This window comes from Coturnix japonica, chromosome 4 (genome assembly GCF_001577835.2).
Source record: "Coturnix japonica isolate 7356 chromosome 4, Coturnix japonica 2.1, whole genome shotgun sequence".
Taxonomy (NCBI): Eukaryota; Metazoa; Chordata; class Aves; order Galliformes; family Phasianidae; genus Coturnix; species Coturnix japonica.
In genome coordinates, this window is record NC_029519.1 from 48,327,252 (window position 1) to 48,340,970 (window position 13,719).

Genomic DNA, 13,719 nt, shown 5'->3' on the forward strand with positions numbered 1-13,719 from the left:
TCATTTAATTCCACTGCTTGAAATAGTTGGTGTATTTTTCCTACTAGTTTGCAGCTGCACATCATGATTTCCAGCCTAGTAGCAGGCAGTATATTGTTGCTGTGGTGATGCTGCTATTTGGTATAGCTGGAATATTGAACTACTGATATATACTCAGCACTGCATTCTTATTTTGTGCTGCTTTCTTTTCTTGTTTTCTTTTCCTCCAAAGCTGAGAAAGGAGGAGAGCTGTTAGCATCAGTGCCAGAGTAGAGCTGATATGCTGCATTTGTAGGACTGGTTGAAGATTTCTGGGATAGGCACAGGTGAAGAAGATGGGAGGAAAGTGGTCCATACGTCGGGGATCTTGCATGGAATAAGGATGATGAGAGCATGGTGCTGCAACAGGTTAGCAGGGAGCAGAGGGCACAGTGCTAAAGAAACACTGGTCTGCTATATAAGCTGCCTTAAAATTGCTGCTTTCATTTACCATTTATGAATGGCTCTGAAAATTACATTGACACGTGTGGAAAAGAACAAGGGGATTGTTTAATGCATTATGAAGTCTAAACACCACGGTTCTAAACTTAGCTTATCAGTTAGTCACGTACAGCAGCTGTGCAATCTGCACATTTTAATAGTCCTGATGAAATTGATTCTTCACAGATTTAAACTTCCGTATTGAATAAATGTGAAGTTTGAAGTTTTGGAAATTATAACTGTGATTTATTGCTGTAATATCTTGCTAACAAGCACTTGGTTAGTCAAGTAAAATATGAAGAGTTGTTTTAAGTAAACATGTTGTTATCCACTCTAAAACCTTTACTTTCTGTACACACTCACTCACTGTTCCACTCACTATCTCTGTCTTCCCTACTTTTTTGTGGGGGTCCAAATTTGTTACTTGCAGACTTAAAACCAACACAAATGATTTTCTTTTGGCAGTTAACTGCTTTTCTCAACCCTTCCTGGAAGGTCTGCTGAATTTCCTCTGTCACTGCCTGTACATGAGGTTGGTAAGGGGTGTGTTCTGTGTCAATGAGATGATCTTAGAAATCTTTTCCAACCGTAATGATTCTATGGTTCTGTCTCCACCATAGCTTAAACTGATGTATAAGTGCTGCTGCTGCAATCCTGCCCTGCCTTGTTTGTCAGCCTGCACATTCCCCTGACCCTGTGGTGAACTGCTGGAGGGCCCTGGAATGCAGCCACGGAAATACAGCTGGATGCAATGGTTCAAAAGCATTTTAAATTCCATTTTGAATTGAGAAACAGTCTGCAAACTTGAGCTTTCTCAAAGAAGTCAAACTACATAGAAATACAGTTACTGATTCATGTTTCCAGTATTTGCTATCTAACTTCCCTTTAGGAATATGAAATATAGATTGTTCAATATGCTGCAACAGTAAGGTAACCTTGAACTACAATCACCTGAGAATTAATTACTCTCTCTACGTGAATTGTTTATCATGGCTGTGTTTGTTTTTCGCCTCTACATCTTCTGATTTTGATTCATGAAAATTTATGTTCAGTTTCCAGCACGGTTATGAAGTGCTTGGAAGTTGATTGTCCTATCAATCTCAGTTAAGTCAAGAACCCAAGGTCACATAGAATCACAAGGTTGGAAAGGACCTACAAGATCATCTAATCCAATCATCCTCCCTTTAACACACCTACAGAAAACCATTAAACCGTATCTCCTAGCTCACTATCCAGACGCCTCTTGAACACTGCCAGTGATGGTGACTCCACCACCTCCCTGGGCAGCCATTCCAGTGCCTGAATAGCAGATTCAACCCCCTTACCTACAGAGTTCTATTTTAAAGCAAATTTATGTAGTTGGAGTTGCATATGGTATATCAGACAATTTTTTTGTGTGTATGGAATTTGCTATTTTATTCACTTGATTTTTTTTTTTTTTCTTCCTTTTTTTTTGTTGATGCACCACTTTGGTCCTGTTCATATCATTGCTTTTTTATCCTCTTGCTCCTTTATGACAGCTGGAAAGGAAATGCTTTAACACTTATTTACTCTGAAACCCATCTTGAAAGTAATTTATGGAGAAGGCAATACTACAAGTGAAAGCTTAACTGATAACGTTTTTTCTGCTTCCCAATTTAATGTACGAAGCATTTAGAAGTCTCAGATCAGCAAAATGCATCCAGTGCATTGGTGTGTGAGACGTTATTTTGAAGAGAGTGAACGATAACTTTTGCATTCTGTGTAGGTGTTTTGACATCCTTTAGAAGTTCACCTTGGCTGCATTCACAGCTGGTGCTTTATTCCCATTCCCCTCACCCTTCAGGGAGGAGAGGTGGGGGGCCAGAAACAAGGCAACAGCTTTTGAACTCTACCTTGTGTTCAAGTCAGAGGATGACTAAATCTGAGACAATGAGATTTCATCAGTCCTGAAGTAAGTCAACTACAGGTTTCTCTGCTGAAGCTGCTAATAGCAGTGCTGACTTTGACTTTCTTTTTTCTTCTTAGGTATGTAATGAAGTCTCTCAGAAATTGGCTGTATTCAGATCTCATTATTTCCGTAGCGTCTCAGCTATGGCCATAGCTATGCAGTTGTCTGCTCTTTAAAGAAATTCATATCTGTTCATGGAAAATCTGGACCTTGGTACTCAGGCCAGACAGAACAGTCAGGCACTTACCTTCTTCCTTTTGGCATTCATAAGGGTGTGTGTGTGTGAGAGAGGTGACTGGTGCAGAACGTGCAGCTGCTCTGGGTTGCTCTCATCAAAATCAATACCTTTCTCCTCTGAAATGAACCCTTTCAGTGGTGGTTTGGTTTAACCCCCAGCAGGCAGCTCAGCACAACCCAGCTGCTTGCTTATGCTGCACCCCTGGGGGAAGAATTGGAAAGGTAGAAACAGGAGAACTTGTGGCTTGAGACAGGAAAGCAAAAGATTTATTAGTAAAGCAAAAGCTGTGCTTGCAGGCAAAGCAAATGCATTTGCTGCTTCCCAGTAGCAGGCAGATGTTTCAGCCACACCCAGAAAAATAGGGCTCATCACACATAGTAGTTTCTTGGTGAGACGGGTGGCATCACTCAGAGCATCCTCCCTCCACCCCCTTCTCCCTTAGCTTTTATGTGTGAGCATGTTGCTCTATGGTGTGGGATATCCCTTTGGTCAACATGGGTCAGCAGTCTTGGCTGTGTCCCTCCCAGCTCCTTCTGCACTTCCAGCTCCTCTCTGCCAGCAAGTAAATGTAGCTTGCACTCTGTGTAAGCCCTGCTCAGCAACTGTTAAAACATGGGGGAGTTAGCATCAATGCTTTTCACCCTGAACCCAAAGCGCAGCACTGTACTGCTGGTAAGAAGACACTGAGCTCTATTCCAGCATCTCCCAGGTTTAAAATGCAGGAGATGAGGGGAACCTCTTCAGGAAAGTGTGCAGAAATGTGGTATTATTGCAGTATTATCGAATCCGGAGCACCAGACAGGTCGGTGGGCTGCGACCAAAAAGCACTTTGGAGGTAACGTACCTGTTCAAGCACTTGTACTTCGTTTCTACCGATGTTGCTGTCCCGGTTTCTAACGAAAGGCTTCACCTTCTGGGCTGTTAGTCGTGCTCTCTCTGGTGCCGGCTCATGCAGCGGGTGCGGACAGGGCCAGGTCACAACCGTTCCGTCGGTGCCGGGCACGGGGTGGTGCTGCTGCACAAGCGATGCCGGCAGGATGGCGGTGCTCTTTCTCGCCCCTCGTACTGTGGGCTTTTTTCTTTTGGTTTCGTTTGGGTTTTTTTTCGTTAGATTTGTTTGTTTTACGTGCCTTCCAGATTGCTTCCTCTGGTTTCTTCGACCTGAGGCGTGGCTCAAAGCATTCCTGTTTGTTGTTGTTCTTTTATATTCCTTTAGGATGCTACAGGATGTTCTTGTTTTCAGTAGGAAATGAGAGCGTGCCATCATGTTCCTTGATGAATAAACAATCCATAAGATATAGAAGCTGGATTTAGGCATGGCATAATTTCTGATGTTGAATGCTGACCTTCTGAAGGGTGAGCTATAGAAAACAGCCATTGCTCCTTTAACAACTTGTTAAACTCACTTGTTTCTAATTCATTGTTGTGCAGTGTTTCATATACACACAGATTTCTGATTTCTTCTCCCTCAATTACTAACATGTTTCATAGATCCATGACATTCTTTCTTATCTTTCAAGCCCTGAAGTAATCGCGCTGCTTTGACTGTAGAATCTGAGAGACCGTGAGTGTTCTGATCATAGAATGATAGAATGAATTGGATTGAAAAGCACCATGACCATCTAGTTTCAACCCCCTTCTATGTGCAGGGTCACCAACCACCAGACCAGGCTGCCCAGAGCCACATCCAGCCTGGCCTTGAATGCCTCCAGGGATGGGGCATCCACAACCTCCTTGGGCAACCTGTTCCAGTGCGTCACCACCTTCTGTGTGAAAAACTTCTTCCTCCTAATATCTAACCTTAATTATTATTTATAATTAACAAAACTTAAGTGCTGTAGTCATTGCTTTAGAAATACTTTACCAGTTTCCGAGTATGATGTCACTGGGAGGGAACCACTAAGTTACAGATACACAAGCTCAGAAAATGTTGATTTTCTCTGAGCAGAAGCATTATATATATATATATATATATATATATATATATATAAACACAAAAAGAGTAAATACTGAAAATCTACAAAGAAGTTTGTTAAATACTTGATATCTGTATTTTGTCATGCCCCATAACCTCTCTTTCCAAAACCCAATTGGGATTTGCAACAAAGGTGTTTCTTTATCTGTCTCTGTAACGATGAGAGAGTCTTTTGCAAATGAAAATGGAACGGGACCCTTTCGGTTGTTAGCAAAAAGGAAATAAAACCCAGGGATCCTGTCCAAGTTGGTGAGAGTTTTCCCTTTCTGGCAGCATGCCTAGTAAACCAACCAGATGCTCAGAACGCTGCACAAATGTTAACTGATGACACATGAGGTGGCAATATTGCATGTGAATTGCTAACAGTCATCATGAGGGAACTCTGATTGGAAGCAGAGAAATTGTCAGGGTTTGTCATCCTAGCTATCATTTTAATAGTAACAAATGATAAATAACTGCTGAGCTGGGAAATGTATCAAAACAAAACGTACTGATCCATGAAGTTTTATTCAGCTGTTGACTCAGTTAAGCATTAGTTCATCTGATTTTATTCTATGAAATATAGTTCTGTGTAGTATGCTTAGTAGAGAGAGCTTGCTTAAGTGAAATGGGTATTCTACTTCATGGACATCTGCTGCATGCAACTGGATAAAGATCTTAGCAAAGTGTTGAAGAAAACCCTGCATCACCAAACAGCAAATGGAAGTGCTGTTTTTTAGCATGTTTTTGCCAGCAGAGGGGGTCTTGAAAATACAATGCTAACATAAAGACAGGATTTCCTGAGAGAGCTGATCACTGTTAGAAGTCACTCAGTGCAAGAAGTGGGAAAAATAGCACGGAGGCAGAGACAATTTCCAACAGGACTTGGCGTTGGTGTCACTGCTTGCACAAAGGATCAAAGTTCTCCTTGTTTTTGATATTGATGACAAGCTCTGAAGCTGTGTAAACAGATGGAACTGCTCTGACAAGAAACCTTGTAATTTAAGCTATTTGGACTTCAGAACTTGCCCGAGTATCTTACAGGAAAAATCAATAGCACATCAACTGGAAGAAATCAGACCTTGACAAACTACCATTTCTGTTATACAGATACCATATATTATATATTTTCACGCATGAACTCTGATAGGTCACAGCTAACAAAGTGAAGGAACTGGGATTGTTCAGTCTGGAGAAGAGGAGGCTCAGGGCAGACCTTACTGCTCTCTACAACTGCCTGAAAGCAGTCGTGACTATGTAGGAGTCAACCTCTTCTCCCATGTAAGTAGCAAAAGGATGAGAAGGATTGGCCTCGAGTTACACCAGTAGAGATTCGGATTGGGTATCAGGAAACATTTCTTTTCTGAAAGAGCGGTGATGCACTGGCATAGGCTGCCCAGGGAGGTGGTGGTGTCATTGTCCCTGAGGGTGTTCAAGAAATGTTTAGTTGTTGTACTGAGGGACGTGGTTTGGTGGGGAAATACTGGTGCTTGATAGGTGAATGGTTGGACTGGGTAATTTTGGAGGTTATTTCCAGCTGAAGTGATTCTCTGATTCAGTGATTTTAAGACGTTATAACTTTTTAATGAGATTAAGGAGAACTTGGGATCATATTTGTTCAATGTGTAATTTCTGTCAAATCTGTCAAATCAAACCATTTGAACAAAATCTTTTTGTAGACATGGTTACTGTTTGGGCATCAATTTTTATAATGAAGTTAAAACTATCTGCTGTTCTTCTTTCACTTCCTTAGGACTAGAGGGGCAAGGCTGGTGTTTCTCCTATCCCTGGCTGTGGGGTCTGAGGGTTCTTCCAGCCTGCCAGTCCCACCAAGACCCCATAGTAGATCTGCTGTGGGGCTTTATGCTGTTTAGCTCCTTCAGGATTGCAGGCTTTTCACTGTAACAAATCTCCCAGCCCTGCCCCTCTCATTCTGGGGTAATCTCTATCCCAGTTTTCTGAGCTGTAGAGATGCTCAGTACCTTCCTCTCTGTCCAAAATTGCATGCTTTTTTTAATGCTCAAGCTACTATGAGTTCAGAGATAGCACTTTGGTTTCTCTTTCCTATAATAGCAGGCATTGGAACACTGACTAGCTGGACAAAATGTTCTCAGATATGATGATAACTTTTAAAATCCATGCGAATCTATGGCTAGTTCTGTGGCAGTGATTTCATCCATGTAACTGAGAGCAGAGATCTAGCCTGCAGCAGCTGCAGTTCCCCATAACTGCTATGATTGGGATGCCTTGAGCTAATTCTGATTTAAATAATCACATGAAATGCAAAAGTGGCTTTTCTCGAAAAGATAAGTACAGATAATCAATATGGCCTTGCCTGACTAATGGTTGAATTGTATTTTTTTTCTTTCTCTCTATTCTAATATTCAGTTGCAATTTATATTTCAAAGAGATTTTATTCCCTAATGCGTAACTTGATCAAATATATGAACATTTTTCAGGGCCTTTAAAGAAGAAAGAGGGAAAGACACAACAGAAATGATGGGAAGTCGTGAAGTAGGTGGAAGAAAAGAGGAGACCTGGAACACATTGACTTTCATGTCGTGTTGGCAGTCACACATCAAGGAGTATCAGGCATATCTGTTATCTGAGGGAGTGTGTTCACTCTGCCGGAAGAATTCGTGTTCCTCCAGGCTAATCAGCTTGACAGTCATGTCCTGAGGCCATATAGATGAGGTACAAACATGGAATACACTGTAGCATGTCCCAGAACAGCTGCAGGGAGGGGAATAGGCAGAGCCAGGACTTGGTATTTGGTCACTGTGGTGCAGGTGAGAAGGGTACACACAGAGATCTCCCACACTGTTTACATTGCAGAAGGAGGAGCTAAGTGAGAAAAGTGGCAGAAGTTTCCCAACTGGCTCTCCAAGTACTTTAGATAGCTTCTGAAGAAGGATCTCGCTTCCATGCACCTACTGCAAAACTGGCTAAAGAGTGACACAGCATTGCAAGCATGGCAGCCAGGAAAGGAGTGTGCCTTTCAGAAAGCATCTCTTTTTTTGGGTGTGCTTAGGTCTGGTCCTGGAGTTCTAATGACCTCTTTGGATTTGGGATGATGCTCCTGCCTTGCCATGCTGCGGTTCTGAGCATTACAAGTGGATGGGTCTCTTCTCTCCCTTCCTGTGGTTTGCCATCTGAGTTGTGTTTGGAGGTGCCACTGTTTCCTTTCCCCTGTGGTCCTGCAGATCTGCATCCAAGCCCTGAGGTTTCTGCTGGGAAGAGGAACAGCAGCTGCTAATTACAGGCTGGGAAAGAGGAGCGCTGCTGGAAGGCTCAGGAGTGTCCTCTCCACACTCTGATAGACAGACTCCTTGCACTTCCCTTAAGCACCCTCTCAGGACAATATTCTGTACTGTGATCTTTGGGTCTGGGGGGAATAAAGGGATGATTTGCAGAGCCTGTGGAGCACTAAGCATAGCAAGTGGATGGGGGAAGTCTTATAAGTGGGTTAAAGAAAAGGTTTTTGGCAGGTCTGCCTCATAGTCTAGGGAAATTGTCTTTGGGGGAAGGGAACATGGTTAGAAAACAGCCTTGTGCGTGTTTTCAGACCATAGCAGGCTACTGAGTAGCCAGAAATAAGAGCTCTGCCTTCCATAATGTAAACTGAGAAAGTAAGTGAGGAAGGAAAGGGGCTTGCCATGACAAACTCTCTATTCTTTTGTGGCAGTCTCTCTCTCAAAGTGCTTTTCAAACACCAGCATTACACAGGGCAGCCCCAGTGTTTTGACAGTGAAAAGTTTTCTGGATGGAGGGTATAAAAACATCCGAGCACACAATTACTTAACAGCCTGAAAAAATGTGGTAGAATAATGAGTCAAAGCAGGCTTGTTTTTTTTGTCGTGATGAGTGCAGTGCATTTTCTGTGCTAGTGATTTGTGCTGTCTTCAGTGAAATACATCAGGGTGTACAGCGCTACCACAAGCGATGTGTACTCTGTATCTTTCACCCTTCTGAAAGTTTGAATAGGATTTAATTTAATGGCTGACATATTTAGTTTGCTTTGTGAAACTCGGCTCAACAAATAAGAAAGTAAAAAAAATGTGAGGGAGACTTCAGTGGAGATCGAGGAAACGTGATGTTGCATGGAATGAAGTGTTAGAGTAGTGTTAGGAGGTCTGTGTGTTTCTAGATTGTCATTCTAATATAAAAAAGCTGAAAAATACAAAGTTAAATGCTACCATGCTGGTATGATGCATAAGAAGCAAGACCTAAGTAAATTTTATGGTTACATATACGTGAACTAATATGGTAAATAGTAAGAAAATGCTTGAAAATCAATGACTGAGGTTTTCCTTCACAATTTTTATTAAGGGGGGGAAAAAAAAGAAAGGCAAACAGTACTCTTTGGCTAAGTAATTCTTTCTGCATGCCATACTATGAATTAGGAAAGCTTCTTCCATTGTAAGTCATTGGTTTGTTCTAATTTATATTCTTTCTAAAAGATGTGTGTTTTTCTTTTTGAGCTCCCAGAATTTGGATAATTTGGATGAGGCGGATGGATGTGTGATGGGAAAAAAAGGGGGAGGCTGAGCGATACCTGTTGCTGGCTCAGGTTAGTCCAAATCAGACTCTGATTTGTGAGTTAGTCACTCAGGACCTCAGAGCAGGTTAATCTGGATACATCTGAACATATTTCTTCAGCTGATTTTATGATAAACTTATTCATAGTTAGTTAATTGCTACTGTTTATTGCTGAGTGAGTTCATGATCTCTGAAGGAGGAAGCTTGAAGCAATGATTTTGCACTATTATAATCTCTAGCAGAGTTATCAGATGTCAATTGATTCACAGAACTACAACTTCAGAATCCAAAGGGCTGAAAATAGAATAATTACACAGAAAAGCTGTGAGGTCATGCATTTAACGTTGCTTGAGTCATGTCATGTCTTATTACTTGAAGGCAGGCAGTTTGAATCATGGAGCTAATTGGCACTCAGAACTCTGCTCCCTGCAGGATTCATCAATGGTCGTGTTGAGTAGGCATATAGCAACAGATCAGTAGATAAATCCAAGCTTTTATTTGATGGACAGATCTGCAGCTATGTCTTTAGGCACAAAGGATGAGTTCTTGCATTAAATAAACACCAAAATCTATTGATCTTACTTTATAGAGCCATTAAGTTTGAGCTAGGCTCACAAAGAAATCCGTGACAAGAACAATATTCACATCTGCTGAGATGTGGGTGTGACTCTTGTGCATGACCATGTAGGGAAGGTCAAGGGAGATTCAGGTCTTAGGGAAAATTTCTTCTCTGAAAGAGCTGCTGGGCACTAGAGTGGGCTGCCCAGAGAGGTGGTGGAGTCACCATCCCTGGAGCTGTGAAAGCAAAGGGTGAATACGGCACTGAGAGACATGGTCTAGAGCTGTCACAGGCATGGGTAGATGGCTGGACTAGATGAGTGGTTTTTCCAACCTTTATGATTCTGTGTGATCTTCAGCTGATGGCAGGCTGCAGTTAGCTATTGGGATGGGATCCCAAAGAGAGCCATGTGTCTGAAATCTTGCTGTGTTAAGGGGGTCTTTAGCCCCCAAATTGTGTTTGGAGGCCTGATGGCTCTTGCAGAAAGGATTGAAATGTGTGGCCTGGAACCCTGCCTTCCAAGTGGGAACCCAAGTTGTTTCATTAAAAATGAGCCGGACAGATCCCTGCTTTAAAGCTACCTCACATTTATGTGGTCCTGAAACAGTTAAAGCTGTATGTAGCAGATTTATCAATTTATCAGTTTTCTTTCCTGTGCAGATGTATTCATGCTCATAAAGGCCAAGTGCAAAAGCTTTTCCCTTCTCAACAGCAGTGAAATGGATCTCTCTACTTGATTTTTATGAGACTTCATTTATTGTGGAAAGTTGTATGTAGAAGCTGTATGGCTTCCTTGCAGATAAGCTGGGGCTAACAGCTTTCCAGGTCTTCTGCATTTCACCACTACATTCCAGAAATTATTATCTGACAACTTACAGCATCAGATGCACTGTGAAGTTCTGGAGTGCTTTAAAAGGCAAAGCCACAGTAAATGCCCTTATGTGTCTGTGTCCCTTGTTTCTCTAAAATGATTTCCCTCTGATTTGCTTCTCAACAATTTTTGAAGCGATTTGGATTGTGGGTTCCTATTCAGTAAATTGGTTTATCATTAAGGAGTAGAAACCTTGAAGATTAATCTTGATTTTCTTTTAGCTGACTTGTTGAAAAGACCATTTCTGTCTGCGATACAGACCAAATGAAAATTGACAAAACATCACCCCAGCCTGGCATCCCATAGCAGCATGTATCAATGGATTAAATGCCTAGTCTTGTGCCTCATTTTATTTCTTGGACTCTTTTCATGCCTCTCATCTCTTTTTTGTCTCCCTCAGTGTTGGAGCTAGTTGCACTGTTATGCTTCTTTTTCATTCAGGATGAAGCCCCCCCCAGCAGGGAGATGGGTATGTTGGAAAATGTTTGGTGATAGAGTCACCCAGCCCCACATGTGCTGTGGTGTTCTGGGCACACAATACTTGGCAGGCACTTGTCTGCCCCGGGTGTTTGCTGTGGCTGCAGCACAGTGGAGAGGAGATGCATTGTTACCTTCCCATTGCAAACAGAATCTCTCACTTTGCCCATCTATTTCTTACATGCAGCGGTTATGGCTTCATTGCTTTTTTATTTCCTCTTTTCAAGTAGATCTCAGCAAAATCCGTCTCTGTGGAGTTAACAGCCTTCCCCTTTTGGTGTCCATCCTATCTGCGTGCACAGCTTAATTCTCAAAGAGCTAAGGCACTCTTCACCTACCCAGATGACATGGATGTGGAAAGAACAACTCAGACACCTGAGCCGTGTACTACTGTAAGCGGGAATTGAATCCTGCACAACATGTAGATTGGAGGGGAGCTCTGGGATTGTATCATTAAACACAGGACTAGCTTTACAATTAGGCTGGGTTGGTAGGGGTCTTGTCCATGTTGGTTTTAATAATCTCCGAGGACATTCTGCAGCCTTCCTGAGCAGCCTGCTCTTCTGCTTAATTACTGTCACTGCAGATATTTTTCCTATGCCTTATCAGAGTTTTGTTGTGCCACGTAATACTGAATTCTGCTTTTAAATCCAGGATCCACATGAATGTGTTTTGTTAAATGGTGCTCAAAAATGATTCCTGTTATGTTTTTATGTCTGCAAAGCACGGCTGCTGTGGAAACCGCAGGACAGCACATTCTCTTGCAGTGTTCCCAGGCAGTTTCTGTCACCCCTGCCCTGCTCTTCTGACTTGCTTGTGCAAGGTCTGTCACGCACTGCACCGTGCCTATGCCACAGCATGACAGAAGCTCATGATGTGAGCCAAAAGACCATGTTTCAGGGCTGTCTTCCTTTCTCAGAGTAGGCAGCTAGGTTTAATCAGAGGAAAAAAAGAAATTAATACTGTTCATTTTGACTCTAATATTTCTGAAACTGAACAAATTCTGGGAGAAGCTTAGAAGAAGCATTCTGGGTAATTCTGGAGTTTGAAACAGGTAAAACACTACGTAGAAGGTGAGAATTTCAATCAATCCCTTTTCTCCAATCTCCTTCCTGCTGTTCCGTGGGAACATAATTCAGGATTTTATTATATGAGTTTGCAGATGCCTAGAGGAAGGAAAACTACTTCATACTTTTTTACTGGCATAAATTAACTCGAGCTTTCTTAGCTGTCAACATTTTATGGATGCCATATAAGGGTATGAGTAATGCTGTAATAATGGCACAGTTGGAGAAAGTGGTGAGAAGCGTGATGGTGACAATATAATGTATACTTTGAAAATGCTTCTGCTGTAAGGAGGAAAAACCTGCTTTTTACCCCCATAAAAGCGTCTGACACCTTCAGATGGGTCTGGCTGGTTTTTGTTTTTTTCTTTCTTTTTTTTTTTTTTTTTAAGTTGTCAAATGCAAGAGTGCCAATAAGCTCTTCCTGATGCCTTGTAGTGGTAATTAGTCATAATCGCGTGCCAAGTGTCAGCGAGTGTTATTAATGAACAGAGAGAAATTGCTTTATGCTTGGTGTGTCTCTAAAGCCGATTGCAAATAATGGCAGCACCTTTCTTTCATTTTCTCCCCAACTTGAATTTTGTGGAGTAACTTTTCACAAATTCACACAGATTCCAATAATGGAGTGGAAGAGAAATGATAAGAATTCTGAACGATCCCAATTTAAAATGCTAGTTTGAATGATGATTCTCTAAAGAGAGCTCAGCAATGTATTGCTCTATGTGATAGACACTGTATTCCAACAGCAAACTGCAAAGCATTTGAAGACCGACAGGACTTTTTTTCTCCCAGGGTATCAAACTGACCTCTGACACTTGACTGCACTGAGTGCAGTGTCTCTGAGATCGCTGCAGAAGGGCTATTGCCTGTTTGTCTTTTCTGCAGGTGCCCCCCATCTCTGTGCTGCGCCATGATGTGTTCATTTGGTTGGCATTCTGTCTCGCATCCCTGCCTAAGCTGTACTGAATAATCTAAAAATAAAACCCAGAAACAGAAATCTGCATTTTTGGGTCGCATAAAAGCAGCTACCACGGTGGTTCATTTTATTTGGATGGTATAAGGCAATACGTTGTGGATTGGCTGGCTGGCACAGAACAGGCACAAAGGGATCAGTACAGAAGAGGTCTTGGGGAACCTGGTGGATGTAATGCTGTCGGTCTGAAAGGATGTCTCACAAGTGGCAAACATTTCACAGAGCAATGAGCAGCTTGGTCGGTTCTGTTTCCTGTCATACACCATGAAAAGCACAGAGTCCTCCCTGTGCTTCTTTCCCTTGTGCCAGCTTTGAGCATGGGTTGCTTTAGTTTTGCACACAACTGAGACCTGCACTTGTGATTTCTATGAGTTCCTTTGTGCTTGTTTGTTTTGATCAGCAAAACCTTATATTTCTAGGTTTTGCTTTCCCCAGTGCTTGTTTTCTTGTGTGTAATTTTAGGGAAATATTATTTGGAGCCTTTTTATTGAAGCAAAGCAATTTTCTAGTGAGCACGTTTTGTGACACTTAGTAATTTACTGAAAATGCTGTACTCGCCCCTGTGAAACTACCAAGGCTTTGTCCTCCCCATCTTACAGATGTTTGCTTTATCCGTTGCCTGTCTGAGGAGGCCCTCAGAATTGTGACAAGCCTC